This window comes from Wyeomyia smithii, chromosome 2, assembly GCF_029784165.1.
Source record: "Wyeomyia smithii strain HCP4-BCI-WySm-NY-G18 chromosome 2, ASM2978416v1, whole genome shotgun sequence".
NCBI classification, from domain to species: domain Eukaryota; kingdom Metazoa; phylum Arthropoda; class Insecta; order Diptera; family Culicidae; genus Wyeomyia; species Wyeomyia smithii.
In genome coordinates, this window is record NC_073695.1 from 115674757 (window position 1) to 115697494 (window position 22738).

Below are 22738 nucleotides of genomic sequence, written 5' to 3' on the forward strand. Positions count from 1 at the left end.
AATGAAAGGTAATTAAAAGTGGAAGCCGTTCTGTCGGTATCTAATTAGGCAGCGGTGAACTGGAAGTTATTGCAGGGAATACTGGGAGGTGAGAATGATAACAAACAGGGCAGTTAGGGTAATAAATCAGATCTACATCAGTGAAGCTTAATTAGTTGAGCAAATCTTTCAAACATCACTACTACACTCACACCCAAATTTAATTGTTATGTTTGCCATTTCAGTCCATAGAGTATTAAGGAGGTGCATTTAAAAAAAAAATTCGTGTGTGCGTGGTAGTTCAGAAACCAAATTATAAACCAATACACAATGGTTCAGAAGCCGAAAAAAAAACAATACAAAAGGAAAAGTAAATGATCACGGCGATCAACCCAACCAATGTTGTAAAAAAAGTTTTTTTTTTATAAAATTTTGAAAATAACCGACTCATATTGAAATAACACATTTTCGCTCTAACCTTTTTTTTTTTAATTTTCACCTGAAAACTGTTCTTGAACGACTTTTAGGGCTATTGAGGAGAAACAATTTGCAATGCTGACATCGTGAATATCTCAGTTCTACTCGAAGTTATTGATGTTTTTTATCGAAAAGTATGCCTTTTTCATTTTTTCGTCATTCTCTTTTGGGAAAACCATAATAAATATCTCTTGGTCTCAATTTGAAGGGCACATTTGACTCTCTATATGGTGAAATTTTTGAAAATGTGTTATATTTTATATTTAATTTATTTGATTCACAGAGCCAGTGCCGGATTTAAGGGGGGGCCCAGGGGGCACGGGCCCCGACATTTTTGGGGCCCCGGGCCCCCACAATCGCTAATCCGACTCTGCATAGAGCTACCCCAATTTCCCTCTAGAATGGATTCTGGACCATTGTGAAATGTTAGCAAAAGTTTGTAATTTCCAATTTTTTTGTGTCCTACAAATGGGGATGTGAGAAATGAAAAATGTTTATAACAACATTTATGTAGGGTAATCGCTCCATTATTCATCTCAACAGCTTGGTGCGCCTATATTCATATTATTTCTCTCATTTGTCCAATTTACCGTCAAATTTCTATTAATTTTTTGAAGTATATCTATTTGCTTCTCGATTTTCTCAAGTGGCTGAAAGTTTTACGTTGAAAGTATGGTAAAATTTAACGATAAATGGATCAAAAAGGCATGATGAGATGAATATAGGTACTGAGATGAATATAGGAGCGGTTACCTTAATCACCTCATTCTATGATCCAAAGAAATCATCTGCAATTTATTGCTTTTTTTAAACGTGCTGCTCGAGTATTAATAAATAAGCTTGTGGTCCAAAATGAGCAATATAAATATTAGGGTGGGGAAAAGTGATCGATTTTCCAGAACCAAGTTTTTTTGGTTCCTTTTGGGGTCCCAAACAACCCTAAACTTACCTGAAGTCGATTGGTTTTGTCCCCGCTTGGCGCATTGCATTTCAAATTTGTATGGAAATTCAAATGAGAAAACCTACTTTTTTGCATTTACCTTTCTAGAAAGCTCAATAATGCTCTAATAATACACATCATTATGTAAAAGTATAGTATTTTAGATGCCTAACAACATTGCAGAAGGCACTGAAGAGCTAGAATGTCCCTAAGAAGAGCTATAACTGTTCAACATTGAGTATGTCGATTTAAACGCAGAAAATATTGTTTTCAACCAACATTACCAATGTACCGGCGTCAATAGGATTCCCATCAGAAGTAACCTGTCGTAACGAGTTTATACACTCAACTGAACCAAGCAAACAAATTTAGGTCAATATTCTAGGCGTAGGTAGAATCTACAACGTGTTTCAGAGGTTACTTCTGATGGAAATCTGACTGACGCCAGTACAGTGGCAGTGTTGGCAGTAAAATGATTTACAACATAAATCTCGACATACTCAACTTTAAACAGCTCCAGTATTTTTTTTGGACACCCTAGCTCTTTGATGTCTTCGGCCAAGTTGTTAGGCATCAAAAAACCTACCAATTGAAGCCATGAAACCTATGGTTCAAGCCATTTTGAGCTCTTTAGAACGGAAAATGCAAAAAAGTTGGTTTTTCCATACAAATCTCCATATAAATTTTAAATGCAATGCGCCAAGCAGAGACAAAACCAATCGACTTCCAATAAATTCAGGGTTGTTTGGGGCCCCAAAATAGAACAAAAAAAACTTGGTTCTGGCTTTCTGCCATCAAGTTTCGTTTTTTCCATATAACGATTCCCCACCCTCATAAATATACATTTTCAAACCTTATACAAAATTTCTACAAAAACTTTTTTGATACGAAAAAAAGGAATTTTCTCACGTATTTGAAAACTCCAATGACTATGACTAAAAAAGTCTGTTTTGTAGATAAATGCTAACGAATTGCCGAAAAATGACCATGCGTGCGCTTTTTTTTATAATAAAGGATGACGCTTGGTACTTCAACAGTAGTTGTTTGAAAAGTTTTTTTTTATTCTTTTCGTGCCAAAGTTATTGGAAATCGTAAGCCAAATTGGGTCCCGCCATGCGAAGTCTGTACAGCAGCTTCATTGTATAGAATCAGTTCATCAGTGCTTTTATAACATATTAGTAAATTCGAAACTCTGATACCCCAGTATCAAGTTGCAGAAAGAGAGTTATGATGGGAAAACGTACCGATATCTGAGTTTATATCTGATGTGTTTTTCATCATTTTTATATGTATAAATATAAATATAATAAATATAATAGCACTTTATAAACAATCTGCTCTACAATAATTTTCATGAAAATAACGCGAAAATTTATTAAACATTTGTATTTTTATATTTTGTTCAGTATTTGTTTTTTTTATTATAGTATTTTAGTGTATCAATTTGTTTTTCTCTGATGGCTTTGAATTTGACACTAATTGTAAAATTTTAACAGTTTTTGTGTTTATGTAAAATGGAGGTGAATTAAAGTTTTGTCACTTGGTTCTTTTGTTATTTAAGACAAAATCGTCATTTGGAACGTTGACCAATTCAATCAGAAGGGGGATAAATGATAGTGAGATAACATTCCAGTTGAATGATTATCATAAATTAATTGTTATAACATTATTTGATAACTGTTCAAAACACATTAAAAGTAGCTGTTATTCAGAAGAATCATATTTTGTAATGCTTGCAATTTAGGAGGCTTCTATTCCTTAAGCAAAACATATTATCTTTAATCTCTCCAAACAAATCATATCATTTTATTAGATTATCGTTACAGAAATCTTTGCGTAGCAGGATATGTTTGCGAAAATCACTTGCGAACCATGCTCATGTACGCTTATGTATTTAGACGGTTAGCTAATGGTTCCATAGTCTATCCTAAACTGCCTCAAAAGCTCTTTACAATGTTCTTTTAATTGCAATTAATGTTCGATAATAATACACTTAAAATTATCCTCCTTCCGGCCTTCATCTGTCGTAATGCTGGGCTTGGAGATGAACTCACCAGAGATCTAAACTGGATTGGGCCAATAAATATTGGAGCGAAATGGAATTAAATGCATAAGCATCGTTCGAGCAAACCAAGCGTCTGCCAAGTGTACATTCCTGACCATGAACAAAGATCCGGCTGTGGTCATCGGGACTCAGCTGTAACAGAAACCAACCGGGGGCATCGCTTGCATGGTAGCGCCAGCCGCAAGACCGGAAAAAGGCAACAGCACTAACGAGCTAAATCGAATTTGAATGAAAATTGCTGGTTCCCGTTATGCTGGCATGGCATGTACGCCCGTCCGGGCGGTCGGACAGAGAAACTGGCGGCCCACAAAATCTTGACCAGTCGGGTGGCTGACAGCCGTTGGTGTAATTCTACAGTACCTGTTCTCATTTAGGTATTGCAAACATAAGCTAAGCAACCTCACCTTGCCAAAACTAGTGTGGTTCGAACTCATATGGTGTTGGGTGGAATTACTTTGAACTATGAATACATATATTGACAAGATTTTACAGGCAAACTCTAATCTATTATTATATTTATCGAATACATTTTTAACAGAAAGAAAAAGAGAAAATTTTGCTTTTTTTCAATTTTAGTTGTTAACTCGCACATTAGTTATAGATATCTACACTTGTTTGGACGAGTTTCTCAAATCCACCCTAGGATACAGCATAATTTCACTAAACCTTACAGGTTCCAGAAGGGCAGATTCTTCATTGAATGGACCGGAGGGTTCTGCATCGCAATGGGAGTAAAATGTGTGACCAACTGAATGTTCATGGTCGATGGTATCCTATAGAGAAACGAGATAGGGTTGCTTAGCTGTGCGATGCAATGTTCCATTTAAATAGGTAATGTGTGCAATTAAACTCTGCAGATTAAATATGAAATATTCATAAGTTAAGGATGCAAACTGGCTGCTCTCTTTAATTCTGCGTCCAGCAATAGGCTTTTGGCGATGGTCTGCACTTTACGTCGCTAGCAGAAACCACCTAGCAGGGATCGTTCCGGCACCATCCAACAGAAACTACCTAACAGGTCACTATGACCGATGTAGACTGTGAACTGGCGTCGGCTGCTGCGTAATAAATTAATTTTATCGCTGCGTATGCCTCGATCTAGAAAGTGGATAGGAATAGCTGAGTAAGTGTGTAGAGCTGGATTATAAACTATCGGTAGAGCAAAAGCCAGTATCTTTTTACTTCCAAACTTTTTAATACATGTATTCAAAATTTTCAGTTGAATTATTATTTATTATATTTGAAAAATAACGTTGCAATAAATAAATGTAACATAGTTTTGAATATTTTTCGAGAATTGCTGGAACAAAAACAAATATCATTGATTTGGTTTTGTATCATCGTAATAGAGTATACATTTGATTAATTTCAACGTTAGCACTGAAGTGTTTCGTTATCGTGTGACCACCTATAACTTTCAGCTGTGTTTGGTTCTTAAGTTTACGTTCGCCACAATAGATCAAACAACTGGTCGCAGTAGAAAATGTACCCAACAGTAAAAAAAAGTTCCCCTTTGTAAATCAAATAAATGACGGACTTCAACGTCGGTGTAAAACATGTTCATCCAGAATCCAGAACGAATAAAGTAGTTCTATCTCAGAGTTAGGGGGAGCTCCGTAGCCGTAAGGTTACAGAGTCCGCCTTGGTAAGCGGGTGGTCGTGAGTTCGAAACTTAGTAGAATCAGGCCATTTGGTTGCCAAAGAACTTTAGCATGGGTTTATTCTCAGGCTTTCCACCAAGTACCTTTCCTTCAATCTGAATTCTACAGTACCTCTGTTGACTCTCCTTCTAACAAAAATTAGTCCCTGTTATAATAAATCTGGTGTGAGTAACGTATGAAAGTTCTCTCCAGGGGGTAATTAGGCGATATTGTTAGGAGGGACAGAGGCTCGGTATAGTAGAGTAGTAAGCTTGAAACGGAAAGGTAAAACTTAAGCCCCAAGCACAATGGATACGTTTGCGTTGCGTTGACGTTAATTTGACAGAAAATGTATGGTATAACTGTCAACTTGCCGCAAACACAGCCGCAACGTATCAATTGTGTTTAGACCTTTACACACAAGCACAGCGTATCACTTACTTCAATAGTGATACTGCCAATAATATGAAGTGCGGAGTATAGAAAACACCTGGGCAATATCAAAATAGATCTAATCTCTGGTCGCAGTGATGAGTCCACACAGGAAAAAAATATCTTAGAGTTATAAAACATGGTAAGTCTCAAAATGAAAGTATTTTATAGTATCTTCAGAGAAAATATATAAGAAAATATTTCCGTCAGTCCTGGGATTAAATCGTTAACTTTTTTAGAAACTCGCGCCATTATTTTCTGCACACACTCCTACGCCACCTCAGTGGCTAATTTGTTCTAATTTCTCGCCATCCATGCTGCATAATGCATCACCTTTCCAGTCTTTTTCATTTTCCTCTTGACCATTGCCCAGCCCTTTTTGATTGGGCGGCATTGGGGGCAATTAAGTGGCTTAATATTCTTTTTGATTGAATCCACCTTGTAGTCACGTTACCACAGCACCATATATTTGGCGATATTCCAATCCGAGAGTCCTGGGTTTACCATGAAATACACATGAATCCACAGTCATAAATAAAAGTCATAAATACACAGTTGAATTGGTGAATTATATTTTTAGAGCCATAATGAGTAGCCGAACCCTATTTGCTGCAATCGCGAGCGAGAGTGTTTTCGCCCTGCATCGATGACGTCAGAATCCACAATTTTTATCTCTCTCATTATGCGAATCAACTTTCTTATGTTAAACTCCCTATAAAAACCCCACATTGTACATCGAAACAGCTAGAAATATAATTTTGTTAGAAGTAACCACGCACGTTTTTTATTTCATCCCGCTTCTTGAAATTCGCTCATAGTGTGTCCGCTTCGGTTGTGATTTCCGCGCGATTTTTGGAATCCACGCTAACATATGGTCCTTCGAGCCGGATCGCGAACGTTTCGCCGCGAACCGCGTGCTCTGTGATCGCTAGTGCCCATAAATTGGCCCCGTCGCCGCCATACAGGCCCCGAGTGCTTCTGCCAATTGGCATCTAGTGGTGTAGAACAATAGTGTGAGAAAATCTGTAGAAAAAAACTTTTGGACAATAAGTGCGCGAAATCCACAAAGATGGATAAACTCGTCCGCGAACGAAAATCGCTCGAACCGCGATTAAAACGTATTTCGGAAGCATTGGAGAAATTAAGAGGCACAGATGCCGAAGAAGTTGATGTGCAAACCGAACTAGACGCCCTAAATGAGGTTTGGGCTGCTTTTTGTGCCGTGCATAAGAGAATACTAGATGTTGGTGAGGACGATCAAGCCTATGAAGATGCGGTGCAGCAGCAGGCGAGATTTGAATCGTACTACATTACATTGAAAAATCGTTTGTTGAAAATTCTGAAAGCAGTGAAAGATCGCGATAACGCTGCAACTGAGCGTGCTGCCCAGCCTGACATTATAAAGCAGCTTGCCGATCAACAGGCAGAATTTCTGCGCATGATGTCTACAAGCATGGCCGCGCCGTCCATTGCTAGTGCCGTCACCCATCCCAACGAAGCTGCAACTCCATTGTCTGACTTAAAGTTGCCGCGTATGAATATGCCGGTCTTCAGTGGCAATTACCTAGAGTGGCAATTTTTTTTTTAATGGGGGGATTTGTTAGTAGCTTAAGTATTTATGATAAATATTAGTAAATAATGAGTATGTGTGTCCAATCACAAATGGTGACTTCTCAACACTGTTAGAAATTTGTAATTTTCATTATTAGGATTTGTTTGCTTTCGCAATTAGGACTTATCATTCGTAGGGATTTAAACCTACTTGTCAGAAAAGGGGAAGTAAACTTACAACTAACTTAATTGCTAACTTATTGGCTATAAAGAGAGCTTATCGTAGCAATTGAGGATTGCAACGATTTTTGTCGAAAATTGTTAATAATTTTATTTGACATAGCTCCTAATGGTTCAACACCAGTAAGTCTATGTAATTCGAGTGTACCAAACCAAGGAGGACGCTTCAAAATCATTTTCAGAATTTTATTCTGAATCCTTTGGAGCGTTTTCTTCCTTGTTGAACAGCAACTTGACCAGATCGGTACAGCATAAAGCATTGCTGGTCCAAAAATTTGTTTGTAAATCAAAAGTTTGTTCTTTAAACAAAGTTTAGAATACCTGTTAATGAGAGGATATAAACATCTCGTATATTTGATGCACTTGGCTTGTATACTCTCAATGTGCTCTTTGAAAATAAGTTAAGTGGCAATTACCTAGAGTGGCAATCTTTCTACGATTTGTTCGACAGTTTAGTGCATGAAAATGTGATGCTAAAGGACAGTCAGAAGCTCTATTTCCTGAAAACGAATTTGGCTGGTGAAGCGGCTTCCTTGATTTCGCATTATCATTTCGCAACTATTGAACTGCGCTGGACAAGCTAAAAACCAGTTACGACAAACCACGAGAAATCGCTAATCAACATATAAAGCGATTCTTGGTTCAGCCTACGCTTACGTCACCGTCTTCATACGGTCTACGATCATTGCATGACGTATCTGATGAGGTTATAAGAGCTTTGCAGGCGATGAATAGGGAAGATCGAGACACGTGGCTTCTTTACATTCTCAGCGAAAAGATAGATCCGGACACAAAGCAGTTGTGGTGCCAGAAGATAGCCGAAATGGATGAAGAAAACATCAATCTGCAATGCTTTCTGAAGTTTATAGAATCTCGGAGTTTCGCTCTTCAGTCCTCTCAGCCTCCGAGAATAAAGACTAATGTGCCCTTCAATCAACCTTCAAAATTTCAACCTCCATGCAAAAACGCTAGCGCATTTGTTGCCACTAATAGTACGTCCTGCAACGTATGCAACAAACAAAACCACCAATTATACCAATGCGGTAAGTTCCTTCATATGAATCACGAGGATCGAATCGCTCACGTTAACCGTATGAAACTTTGCAACAATTGCCTGAAAGTTCATCCCGGTGAAAGATGCCAATCAGGTACGTGCAGAAAGTGCAATTCATTCCATCACACTTTACTGCACCCGAATATGCCATCCACAAACACACACTCCACCGGTCCGGCGGTCATGGCCCCGGCAAATCCAGGACTTTCAGCCCAGTCTTTGATTTCGGCCCTCGACTCACCAAACGGTCCCGATGCATCGAATGTTCTTCTTGCCACCGTCGCTATCAACGTGCTGGATAGCCATGGACATCCGCACGCCTGCCGTGCCGTTTTAGATTGTGCTTCCCAAGTCAATTTCATCAGTGATAAATTGTGTAGGCAACTCCGTCTCAAAACGCAAGCAGCCGACCTGAACCTCGAAGGCATCTCATCTACCCCAGCACACGTTGACAGATGTGCCGATATAACCATCTCCTCACGATGCACCGATTTTCGCACATCCACGTCGTGTATGGTGTTAGAAAAAAACACCAAAATGCTTCCTTGCAAGCCTGCAAACATTGTAGATTGGCCTATTCCCGGATCAATTCATCTGGCTGATTCACTATTTCATCGTCCTGGCGAGGTAGAAGTGCTACTGGGAATAGAACTCTTTTTTCAGCTGCTCGAGCCTGGTAAAATCACCCTCAGTACCGACGGCACTCTACCTACACTACAAAACACTAAACTCGGCTGGGTAGTAGCTGGCCGTTACAACGAGGCCAATAATTCGTATGGCTCTCACACTCCGACCTGTCTCCTCGCCTCGACCGAGGATACTCTCTCTCAGCAGTTACGTAAGTTTTGGGAGTTTGAAGAGTATCTCCCAGCATCTTACCGAAGAAGAGCAACTTTGTGAAAAACATTTCTCTGATCATACTATACGAGATGAGTCAGGAAAGTTTGTCGTTCGTCTCCCGTTTTTACGCGATCCCACCCAACTAGGTGAGTCGAAGCAGATTGCTGAGAAAAGACTTCGCTACTTAGAGAAAAAACTCGATCGTAACCAACAATTGAAAGATGAGTACCATGCGTTCATCCGCGAATATATCGATCTTGGGCATATGTCACTCGTTAGTGATACCAACACAGATAGCAAATCGGTTTATCTCCCATATCATTGCGTGCTCAAAACAACCAGTTCGACCACCAAATGTCGAGTCGTTTTTGATGCCTCGGCAAAGACGACGAGTGGTCTCTCATTAAACGATGTGCTCATGAGCGGTCCTGTTTTGCAAGATTCACTGATCAATATTTTAATTCGATTTCGCTTTCCACCGATCGTTCTCGCAAGCGATGCAAAGCATATGTATCGAATGATATGGCTGAACGAGCATGATCGTGACTTGCTTAAAGTCTTGTGGAGATGGACTAATGAGGAATGCATTAAGGAATATCGTCTAAATACCGTCACCTTCGGAACAAAAAGTGCATCATATTTGGCTACAAAATGTGTGCAGGAGCTTCTAGAGTAGTTTCGGCATCAATATCCTGTAGCTGTAGAGAAAGCGGAAAAAGGCATTTATGTCGATGACATTCTGACTGGTGCTTCGTCAGAGGCAGAAGCAAAAAACTTACGGCTGCAGTTGACTGAAATTTTTGCTGCCGGTGGATTTCATCTCCGGAAGTGGGCGTCCAACAGCGCAGAAGTTTTAGAAGGGGTTCCTGACGCCGATTTAGAAGTGAAAATTCCCATTGATGAGAATCCAAACAGCACCATCAAGGCTCTTGGAATGCAGTGGCAGCCGTGCAGCGACGAGTTCCATTTTTCATACCAGCCAACCGAGATCCTTCAGCCCACAAAGCGAATCATTTTATCGCAAATAGCCAGCCTTTTCGACCCGCTTGGCCTTCTATCACCAATTATAGTCAAGGCAAAGCTGGTAATGCAGCGAATGTGGGAGCTGAAGGTGGCTTGGGATGCAACTCCCCCCGGTGAGTTAACCAAAGGTTGGTTAGTTTTGGTGCAAAAGTTTTCGCTTTTCAACTCTTTTCAGATTCCGCGAAGAGTGATCGACATGCGAAATTGGTCTCGTCTCTACCTGCACGGCTACTGCGATGCATCCGACGTAGCAATGGGTGCTTGCATATACATCCGAGCCATAAGCGATGACAACAGAACTTCGTCCCATCTTCTCTGTGCCAAATCGAAACTGGCACCAATAGGCAACAACAGAATGACCATACCCCGATTGGAATTAAGTGCAGCAGCCATTCTCGCACGACTGATATCAAATGTGAGAGAAGCTCTTTCTTCTACTACTTTCCACGAGATTCGGGCCTTCTCCGATTCCAAAGTTGTTTTAGCATGGCTGGCAGGGGCTGCTGCAAGACGGAAGACCTTCGTGGCGAATCGCGTGGCAGAGATCTCGTCACATCTACCTTATATCAACTGGGCTCACGTAGGCACTCTCGACAACCCAGCTGATCTGGTATCGCGGGGTGTATTTCCCGATCAACTTCAAGCAAACTCTCTTTGGTGGCATGGACCAAGCTGGGAGGCAACGACGATTAATTGCGAATCATCTTCAATCGACAATCTCAATACAGATGAGCGACGGCAGATAGATAGAGAGCAGAGAACTACAGCCGTGGTGTGTTTGACTGCAAACGACAATCGTTTCCTGGATGATATGATGGCCCGGTACTATCCGAATCTTCAGCTTCTACTTCGTGTAACCGCCCGGATGCTCCGTTTTGGACACCCTGAGTACCGTGGTTCCCTTCGTCTCGCTTCGGATGAGATAGATTCCGCTTTGGAAAAGTACGTTCAACACATACAGCAGCAACATTTTTCAGGAGAACTCAACCGACTGCGAAGTGGCCTCAACGTTGAGCGTTGTAGCTCATTATATCAGCTTGATCCATTCCTAGATAAAAACGGTATCGTCAGGGTGGGCGGCAGGTTGCAGCAATCGGATTTGAGCTATGACAATAAGCATCCGTTCTTGCTACCCCGGCACTCGATATTGACTTCACTCATTTTGCTTCACGAGCACAAGGAGAAATTGCATTGTGGCCCTCAGTCGCTGTTAGCAGCTACACGTTTACGGTTCTGGATCTTACGCGGCATTAGTGCCGCTCGCAAGGTGTATCGTGATTGTTTAACGTGCAATCGATCTCGACCAGCACGCATAGCTCAACAATTTGGACAATTACCCGCTGATCGGTTGAAGCCACTTCCCCCATTTTCCATTACGGGAGTCGACTACACTGGTCCTGTAGAAATCATCGGACGAAGAACACGGGGTGCAGTATCCTCGAAAGGTTACATCGTTTTGTTCGTTTGTTTGGGGACACGCGCAGTGCATTTGGAGGCTGTCTCGGATCTAAGTGTATCATCATTTATTGCTGCATTTACGCGTTTCACTAGTCGATACGGAGTGCCCAGTAAGATGTACTCGGACAATGCCACGAACCTTAGAGCAGGAGCGAGACTTCTTAGAAAGCTGTACCATCAAATAGATGCAACCGAACACAGTGATGAAGTGAACGATTTTTTGGTCAACAAGCGAGTGCAATGGCTTTTTATACCCGCTCGTTCGGCTCATCATGGTGGCCTATGGGAGGCTGGAATCAAGGTGGCAAAAGGATTTCTCAGCAAAATTGGAGGTAATTATACTTACACCTTCGAGGAATTGAGTACTCTTCTGTCTCAGATAGCGGCCTGCATGAACTCTCGTCCGATCTGTGCTATTTCCGATGATCCCACGGATCCTCAACCGCTTACGCCTGCGCATTTTCTAATCGGGCGCCCGCTAGATGCTTTACCCGAAGTTAATCATCTTGAACAGCAGATAAATTCACTATCCAGATGGAACTACGTTCAACGTGTCGCCCAGAATTTTCGAGCTCGGTGGCAGTCCGAGTACGTGCTCTCTCTTCAACGCCTGACGAAGTGGCAAACATCGTCCCCTAACATCGCAGAAGGAGATTTTGTGCTTCTTGTTGAAGGTAACGAAAGGTGAAGGTGGGTCGTGTTCTGGAGCTTTTCCCTGGGACCGATGGCCGTGTCCGAGTTGTCTCGATCAAAACTGGCAAGGGTGTTTTCCGCAGAGACGTCAGGAAGCTGCGACGTTTTCCTCTTAATAACAACGAATATGTGCCAGGAAGAAATGGGCCTGAAATTACTGCTCGTAATTTGGTGGGCGGTTTATGTTAGAGCCATAATGAGTAGCCGAACCCTATTTGCTGCAATCGCGAGCGAGAGTGTTTTCGCCCTGCATCGATGACGTCAGAATCCACAATTTTTATCTCTCTCATTATGCGAATCAACTTTCTTTTGTTAAACTCCCTATAAAAACCCCACATTGTACATCGAAACAGCTAGAAATATAATTTTGTTAGAAGTAACCACGCACGTTTTTTATTTCATCCCGCTTCTTGAAATTCGCTCATAGTGTGTCCGCTTCGGTTGTGATTTCCGCGCGATTTTTGGACCTCACGCTAACTATATTGTTTTGCGATTTTCAAATCGGTCCACGTACGTCGGGTTCTCAACGTGAGTGTACAGATTTATTTTTATTCTTTCCCTTTCCAGTTAGCACAAATTTTTTCAAATTTCATGTATCGAGCCGAAACTGAAAGAAGAATAGTTTCCAAAAAAATAGTTGTCAAAATACCTCAAATCCGACCACTAAGGGCGCTACCGTACAATCATGGGCGCAACTATGGGAGGGCCAGGGGTGTATATAGCCCCCCCTAGACTTCCTCACCGAATGATTGTATTCCCTACTATTTTTCTCGAGGTTATTAAGAAGGTGACTTTGTAAGATCAGCACGCAGGATCGATTCTCATGCTTAGCTCTGCTCAATATTGAATCAGCTTTGTTAAAAGAGGTAGATGTTGACGCAGATTTTCATTTCAATAGTTCGGATTTATAGACCCCCCCCCCTAAAAAAATTTGAAATTTTCCTTAGTGGCGCCCATGCCTACAACTGACAATATTTCCGAATTCTAAGTGAAGCAATCTCATGCCTGTTCACGGCCTACATTACAAAAACTTAAAATGAAATTAATTTGTAAATTGATTTGGTGTACCATTTCAACATTATGCCTGTAATATACATTCGGCCAAAGACGCAAAATGTTACCAATTTATTCTCTCATACTCAAAACCATTCGCGACAGGCGGCGTAATACCTCATAAAATACCAATGCTTGTCCCTTAGCTGGCGATCAATTCCTAGTGCCTATTGTTCCTAGTTCTAAATCATTCCGTTGGACATATTCTTCCATGAAACAATGCACAATTCGACTGAAGACTCCGAAAATGGCAACAAATTGAAAAACTATTGTCAAATTACTACAATGTGCCACACGATAACGGTGGTGGCAAGTGCTTCCATTCCTTGCCTCGTAGGACTAGACCAAACTACAGCTCCACAGCAGTGTGCTGTAATATCCTTGCCCATCCGCAGTGGCGAGGGATCGAAATCGGACCAACGGTAAAGGCAAAATCGACACAATCTGCTGATGCAGGCAAACACTGTTTAAATCAACGCCAGCTACTTGCTGCCGGCTTCAACATGACTGGGATGGCAGGGGACCGGTAACATAGAGCTGTTTGATTCATGGTGCATGTATGGGTAGGATACAACCGTTCATACCTTTAGTCCATACGGAGAGCTATTTGTTCGCAAGAAATCACTGCTCCGGCTACGACCGGGCTGCTGCTAAAGTTTTGTTGAAAATTATCACCATTATTACGCTACTTCGCGTACAAAAATTCGGGTTCGTACAGAACTTATAACACGTGCATTGGGCAGAAGAAAAGGGTGTACGTAAAAGCACCATTCATCACTGCGTGTGCTGATGGAAGTGGTACAAAACGGAAGAATCGGTTTGTGTATAACGTAATTAAAGAATGATCCAATTCTTAACATGTTATTTTGCACAACGAGATGCAACATTCTTAGGAAATTATTGGTTATTTTGTGAATACTTTTTTACTTTTAGCTACGCAATTATTTAGTTTCTAGGACAGAAAGACGTGCCTTATTTGAAAAATGTAAACTGTAATTTGAAAATATATAAGCTATAATTTATAAATAATAAGTTATAAGCTTATGATTTCTAATAATCTAAATAGCGCCAAATTTTATCAATCTCAAAGTACTTTTGTGTTTTATTTATTTGGTGCATTAAACATGTCCTGAAATAATACCTAACATTAGTGTTCCATCAGATTCCCAATAACTATATGACGTCGATGAAGAGGTGCTGCTCTGTACCTTGTTATATGATACACTATATTTCCCCGTCATAAGACAATCATGCTGGTGATGGTGAAGACCTACGCGGTGGTGGCGCCGTATGGATTTACTCTACGCTTATAGTAAGTTTTGTCATAACATAATGCTTTATTATTTGTCCACCAGACAGAATCCCTTACCGTTCTCAGCTGACATTAAAAAGATGAGGATGAGAAGTGCGAGAGTGGTTGATTATGGAGGAAACAGAAGTGCGATTGTACCTACATGATGTTATTTTATCACTGGATGGTAGATAGCGTTTCGTTGGGGTTGTAACTACTATTGTTACAACCGCTTCTCATTCTATGGACGGTCGGTATCCGGATCCCAGGGCATACGTGTTCCGCCAACACCATTGGGATTCACATGTGTTGACTTGTTGGATTCACTGTGGGACAGGCGATTTATTTGGGACGAAAAAGGCATTTCACCAGATATACGATTGAATATGTATTCAAATATTTAAAAACAATTTGTTTTTCAAAATGCAATCAAGCATTCAAGTTTTAATTATAACTACCTAGATATATTTTATTGAGAAGTCATTGCCTAGAGCTGTGTTTCTTAAAAGATTGGGTGTTATTTTTTCCATTAAGAAAACGGCTGTATATCCAAATTGACTTTATATTTTTAACGTTTCATATTTAAGAACATGTGTGCTGTTGAAACAAAATTTTAGGGAAGTTCACCTCTTCGTGGTGTATTCTGGTAAATGTCAACTATAACTATAAAACTTATTGTTCGCTTAAAAGTGGCTGTCTTGAACTGTCCGTTTTAAAAGTGGCTGTCTTGATTTTAAAGCAGGTATTAGACGACGCAAATATTTGCTATTTTTGGTACGATTTTTATTTGCACAAAATAAAGTCTGTATTGAAAAATAGCAAATATTTGCTTCGTCTAATACCTGCTTAACAGTTGATAAAAAATAGAGGCATAAAGACAAATTAAATTTCAGCAAAAGCCAGTTTTACGTAAATTACTTTAGCGCGTTCATAGTTCTACGAAATACTACAAACACAATAAAAAGCTAATCATTCTGTGCCGAACACGCAACAGTATCGGACGTGTTTGGTGATCGCTCCGATAGAATATAAAACAATAGACGCGTGAGCAAATGTTGGCATTGTTTGCCTGGTCGAGTGAAGGTTCAAGGTCGCCCGTCTTTGTGCAACTTTTTCGCATCGTGGCTGTTTGCTGGTGCGTAAGCCGATTTCGCTGCTAAGTGATTTGTGCTACAGCAGTGGACGAGAATCTCAACACAAAGAAGAAAAAGAAGAAGCCAACAGTTGACAGCGAGTTGTGTCGCTGTGTTGAGTGATCGCACACCCAGCTCGCTGCTGGTGGCTTTTTGGAGCTGCTGTATTGGTGCTGTGGCTGTAACGGCTGCAGCTTCGACCGTTCGGACGACCAACCCTGCTGAAAGGAGAAGTAAAGAGGTACGTGTTCTGTCGGCGCTAGTGCGCTAGATTTAGCGCGATGGATGTAGATCCCTCGCCTCCCGTGCCACCATCCCCGAACCCCCCCGACCCTGTCCCTCCTGCCAACCCTTCATCTGTTAATTCTCCAGTCCCCTCTCGCCCCAGGCTTTACCCGGACGGATCTCAGGGCAGCTTTACTGTTTTCTTTCGGCCAAAAGCAGGACCGAAATCGAAACCGTTAAACATCCTGCAGATTTCGAAAAACCTGACGGAGGGGTACAAGGCCGTGACCGAAATCTCCAAGGTCAGACCCAACAAGCTCCGTGTCGTGGTCAGCGACCTGGAACAGGCCAACGCTATTGCTCGCTCCGAGCTTTTCACACGCGAGTATCGCGTTTATATACCCGCACGAGACGTGGAGATCGACGGTGTCATAACCGATTCGAGTCTGTCGGTCGAGTGTATCTTGGCAAGCGGTTTTGGCTGCTTCAAAAATGCTTTGTGTCACGACGTAAAAGTGAAGATCATAGATTGCAAGCAATTGCGGTCTGTGTCTCTTGTCAACGGCACAAAAGTGTACACTCCGTCAGACTCGTTTCGTGTTACGTTTGCCGGATCTGCTCTCCCTAGCCACGTCTCGATCGAATGGGTTCGTCTGCCTGTGCGATTGTATGTACCCCGTGTTATGAATTGCACCAATTGCAAGCAGCTAGGCCACACAGCCGCCTACTGCTGCAATAAGGCACGATGTAGCAAGTGTGGAGAAACTCATGCGGACGATTCTTACAGTGTAAATGCTGAAAAATGTATTCACTGCGGGGAAAATCAGCATGAGCTCTCCACATGCCCGGTGTACATGCAGCGCAGAGATAAAATCAAGCGGTCACTTAAGGAGCGTTCAAAGCGATCTTACGCTGAGATGCTGAAGAAGACCGTGACCACTTCTACCATAACATCGAACCCCTTTGATCTGTTGTCCTCTGATGAAACCGATTCTGACGAGTCACCAGCGTCTAGAAAGAGGAAAAATATTTCCTCTCCTAAACTTCCCCGAAAAGGTCCTAAGATTTCCCAAAGTGAAATGAAAGTTACAAACAAACCAAACAGTGCTGCGGAAAAACCGAAGCAAACTTCTCCTGGGCTTGCAAATTTAAAGTCCCAGAAGGAGTTCCCAGCACTGCCAGGAACATCAAAAACCCCAGTTGTTCTTTTTGCACACCCAGTTGATGAAACAAACTCTGGATTTGTGAAATTCTCTGACATTGTGGACTGGATTTTTGAAAATTTCAATATACCCGATCCAATTAAAGTTTTTCTTACAGCATTCCTCCCAACAGTTAGATCATTTTTGAAGCAGTTGACTGCCCAATGGCCCCTCCTTGCAGCGATTGTATCCTTCGATGCCTAATTCATCTGCCCATACGAAGGATTCTATCTCTGTCTTACAGTGGAATTGTAGAAGTATTTTACCAAAAATGGATTCATTTAAAGTTTTAATAAATAGAAACAAATGCGATGCATTTTCCCTTTGTGAAACTTGGCTTACTTCAAATATTGATCTCAACTTCCAAGATTTTAATATTATTCGCCTTGATCGAGACACCCCATATGGATGAGTACTTCTAGGGATTAAAAAGTGCTATTCTTTCTATCGTATTAACCTCCCCTCGATTCCAGGCATCGAAGTTGTCGCATGTCAAATGACAATACAAGGTAAAGAGCTTTGTATTGCCTCAATATATATTCCTCCCATAGCACAGGTTGGGCAACGGTTGCTCTTTGATTTAATAGAACTTCTTCCCTCGCCACGTTTGATTTCGGGAGACTTCAACTCTCATGGTGTGGCTTGGGGTTCCCCCTACAATGATAACCGCTCCTCTTTAATCTATAACCTTTGCGATGACTTCGATATGACTATTTTGAACAACGGTGAAATGACACGTATCCCGAAACCTCCAGCGCGCCCAAGCGCTTTGGATCTATCCTTATGTTCGACGTCGCTACGGTTGGATTGCACATGGAAGGTAATTCTCGATCCCCACGGTAGCGACCATTTGCCTATTCTTATTTCAATTACTAACGGGTCAACCCGCATGCGACCAATTGACATTCCGTATGACCTCACACGAAATGTCGATTGGAAGTTATACGAGGAAATGATTTCAAAAGCGGTCGAGTCGATTCATCATCATCCACCACTTGAAGAATACAACCTCCTCGTGGGCTTAATCCTCGACGCCGCGTTGCAAGCCCAAACAAAGAAATATCCCGGCGTAACGATCAAAGAGCGGCCTCCAACTCTGGGTGGGACAAAGAGTGCTCCGATGTCTACACGCAAAGATCCGACGCGATTTTGGCCTTCCAGAAGGGAGGTATACCCGACGACTACGATACGATACGGTATTCGGAGCTTAATACCAAGCTTAAAAGCCTGGCTAAAGCAAAGAAACGCGGATATTGGCGTCGGTTCGTGAACGAGACGTCGAGGGAGACATCGATGAGCACTCTTTGGAACACAGCCCGAAGAATGCGGAATCGCGTAATGGTCAACGAAAGCGAGGAGTCTTCAAGTCGGTGGATATTTGATTTTGCCAGGAAAGTATGTCCGGACACTGTTCCTGCGCAAAACTTTGTTCGCGATACGTCTTCGGGTCACGACGCAATAGAATCACCTTTTACGATGGCAGAATTTTCAGTTGCCCTCCTGTCCTGTAACAATAACGCGCCTGGGTTAGATAGAATCAAATTCAACTTGTTGAAGAATCTATCCGGCAATGCCAAGAGGCGCTTGTTAAACTTGTTCAATAAGTTCCTGGAGCAAAACATTGTACCGCAGGATTGGAGGCAAGTGAAGGTGATCGCCATCCAAAAACTAGGGAAACCAGCTTTTAATCACAACTCTTATAGGCCAATTGCAATGCTATCCTGTATCCGGAAATTGATGGAAAAAATGATACTCCGTCGTTTAGACCATTGGGTCGAATCAAATGGTCTACTATCAGATACTCAATTTGGCTTCCGCCGTGCCAAAGGGACGAATGATTGTCTTGCGTTGCTTTCAACAGATATTCAGCTGGCGTATGCTCGCAAAGAACAAATGGCGTCTGCGTTCTTGGACATTAAGGGGGCTTTTGATTCCGTTTCTATTGACATTCTTTCGGGTAAACTTCACCGACAAGGGTTTTCTCCAATTTTGAACAATTTTTTGCACAATTTGTTGTCCGAAAAGCACATGCATTCTACGCACGGCGATTTGGCAACTTTTCGCATTAGCTACATGGGTCTTCCCCAGGGCTCATGTTTAAGCCTTCTTCTCTACAATTTTTATGTAAATGACATCGACGAATGTCTGGCAAATTCATGCACGATAAGACAACTTGCAGACGACAGTGTAATCTCTGTTACAGGAGCCAAAGCTGCCGATTTGCAAGGACCATTGCAAGATACCTTGGACAATTTGTCTGCTTGGGCTTTACAGCTAGGTATCGAATTCTCTCCGGAGATGACTGAGATAGTAGTTTTTTTCTAGGAAGCATGAACCTGCTCAGCTTCAAACACAATTAATAAGTAAAACGATTTCTCAGGTTTTGGTACACAAATATCTTGGTGTCTGGTTCGACTCTAAAGGCACCTGGGGTTGACACGTGAGGTATCTGATGAAAAAATGTCAACAAAGAGTGAATTCTCTCCGTACAATAACCGGACAATGGTGGGGAGCCCATCAAGGAGACCTTATGAGGCTTTACCAAACAACGATATTGTCAGTTATTGAGTACGGGTGTTTCTGCTTTCGCTCCGCAGCAAACACACATTTGATCAAACTGGAGCGAATACAATATCGTTGTTTGCGTATCGCCTTGGGTTGCATGCAATCGACCCATACGATGAGTTTGGAGGTCTTAGCTGGAGTACTACCATTGAAAAACCGCTTCTGGAGCCTGTCTTCTCGCATTTTTATCAAATGTGAGGTCTCGAACCGTCCTGTGATTGAAAATTTTGAAAGGTTAATCGAACTTAATTCTCAAACCCGTTTTATGACATTGTATTTCAATCACATGTCCCAAAATATAAACCCTTCTTCGAATATTCCAAATCGTGTCAACTTATCAAATACTTCTGATTCCACTGTGTTTTTCGATACATCCATGATAGAAGAAACTCGTGGAATCCCGGATCATTTACGCGTGCAGCAGATCCCCAAATTTTTTTCCAATAAATATCGAAACATCAACTGCGACAAAATGTTCTACACTGACGGATCACTTCTTGATGGGTCCACTGGCTTCGGTATTTTCAATAACAATTTAACCGTCTCCCATAAGCTCGATAATCCTGCTTCTGTTTACGTCGCAGAATTGGCTGCAATTCAGTACACCCTAGGGATTATCGAAAAAATGCCCACGGACCATTATTTCATCTTTACGGACAGTCTCAGTTCCATTGAGGCTCTCCGATCGATGAAAGATGTTAAGCACTCTCCGTATTTTCTGGGGAAAATACGGGAACATCTGAGTGCTTTATCCGAAAAATCGTTTCAGATTACCTTAGCGTGGGTCCCTTCTCACTGCTCGATACCGGGCAATGAGAAAGCGGACTCTTTGGCTAAGGTGGGCGCAACAAACAGTGGAATTTATGAAAAACCAATTGCCTTTAATGAATTTTTCTCATTTGTACGTCAGAATACGATCATCAGTTGGCAAAATGCTTGGACCAGAGGGGAACTGGGAAGGTGGTTACATTCCATAATCCCCAAGGTGTCGACGAATCCGTGGTTCAAGGGGTTGGATGTAGGTCGGGATTTCATTTGCGTGATGTCCCGGCTTATGTCCAATCACTATAGATTTGACGCGCATCTCCGTCGTGTTGGGCTCGGAGAGAGTGGTGTCTGTGCCTGTGGTGAAGGTTATCACGACATAGAGCACGTTGTTTGGTCATGCCCTGTACACCGTGACGCCAGGTCTAAATTAATAGCTTCCCTGCAGGCCGAAGGTAGGCAGCCGGCTGTTCCTGTTCGTGATGTCTTGGCGAGCCGTGACCTATCCTACATGTCCCTTATATACGTTTTCCTGAAATCCATCCACGCCCCAGTTTAGTCCTATCCCCTTCCGCCTACATCCAACCTAACGACAAGAACACGTTAAGACCCCGGATCCGGAAACAGCAATCAGACCCGCACGATACTCTCAAGGCCCGAGGGAGACAACCCAATATGCCAGTCCGTAATGTCTTGGCCCAGCAGCGGAACAAATTTAATATGCTGCTTCCCCATGGCAATGAAAACCATCATACAGTAAACCAGTGCTTTTAATGCAAAATTTTATAGCTTTAAGTTAGATTTAGTTTTAGCTCGTAGTCGGCAGCGAGGATAAAAAATTTGCTTTTAGTTATTAAGATACTTTAGAAAGTAAGCTACTAGATATAATTGGCGCCGTTAAACATTAAATTGTATTTGTGCCGTGTCAAATAAATTATATATGAACAAAAAAAAAAATACAAAGCTAATGAATTCAAAGGAAGAAATGCATTCATTATTGGAAGACATAGCCCTTCTTTGCCATCTTACTCTAGCAGTTCGATGCTGATAAATTTTGTGGTAACAAACAAAATTTCCTTCTGCAGCATTATTACGTTTGAACATTCGGAAGCCATAGCGGTAGTCAAAAATGCTCATGAGAGGAGGGTGACGCAATCCTTTCTACATCTTTAGATTAGTGCAGAATTTTAGTGATTTGATTCAATGGCTTGTCATGCCTTTTACATTTTTAAATTTTTTTCTAGTTTCAATCATTTGTTAATAAAAATAGAATTGTTATGAATTGTTCGACTATTGAAATGTTACGTGCTTTGGGTGTATATTCGGCTGACAGACTTAAAAATATAGAACGATTTTATTTTTAAGGGCCCGACTGAAGAAGTCACTGATTAGTAACGAAACATAGGACAGTAAAAAAAGGCGTTCTACAATTTCATTACTGCTCGACCCAACACACATAAAATTTAAATATATTTGATAAACCTTTTTAAACAATCAATTTCAATTTTGCTTCAACAGTATTAAAATGGTTACCTCCCATTTCAAGTGCTTGCTATGCCCATGTCGGAAGCACGCCTGGAAGAAACCAAATGGAAACGCCTGGTATCTGATTTACTGCTGTTGCATGTTGAATTTTTAGTTATAGAAAATAAAGTGCTTCAATAGAGACGACCAGGATTCATACAGGATAGATACAGGAAGGTCAATGCAGCTAGAAACAGATTCCATCGGCGGAAGAATTGCTAGTAATTGAAGACGAATTTTGTGTGAAACAGTCAGTAATTGGAGTTTTTCTCTGTAGGTACCAGTTGGTGTTAGATGACAATGACGGCTACTTTCGTACTGACAAACTTATAATTCAGCTAAATTAGGTATTTTAAGTTATTGATGATTAGAATAGTAGCATCAGTCTTAATATGTGTCGTAATTATACACGTATTATGTTGCTTTATTCTTAATTTTTAGCGGAAGTTATTAGCTTGTAAGGCAATAGTGGTTCGAACTGGTTTAATTGATATCCACCTGGACATTTTTCCTGGACAAGTGTATGCTAGTAGTTCAATCCGTCTTGATGTTTGTTGTTTGGAGTTAATTCACTTAAGTATGATGTTT

The 22738-nt window shown here is 41.4% G+C and overlaps 1 protein-coding gene across 2 annotated transcripts in view; it reads right to left on the bottom strand.

The window, feature by feature from the left end:
- Positions 1-22738, bottom strand: part of LOC129726125 (protein sister of odd and bowel-like) — a 107229-nt gene that overhangs the window by 27464 nt on the left and 57027 nt on the right. The window lies entirely within an intron of this gene.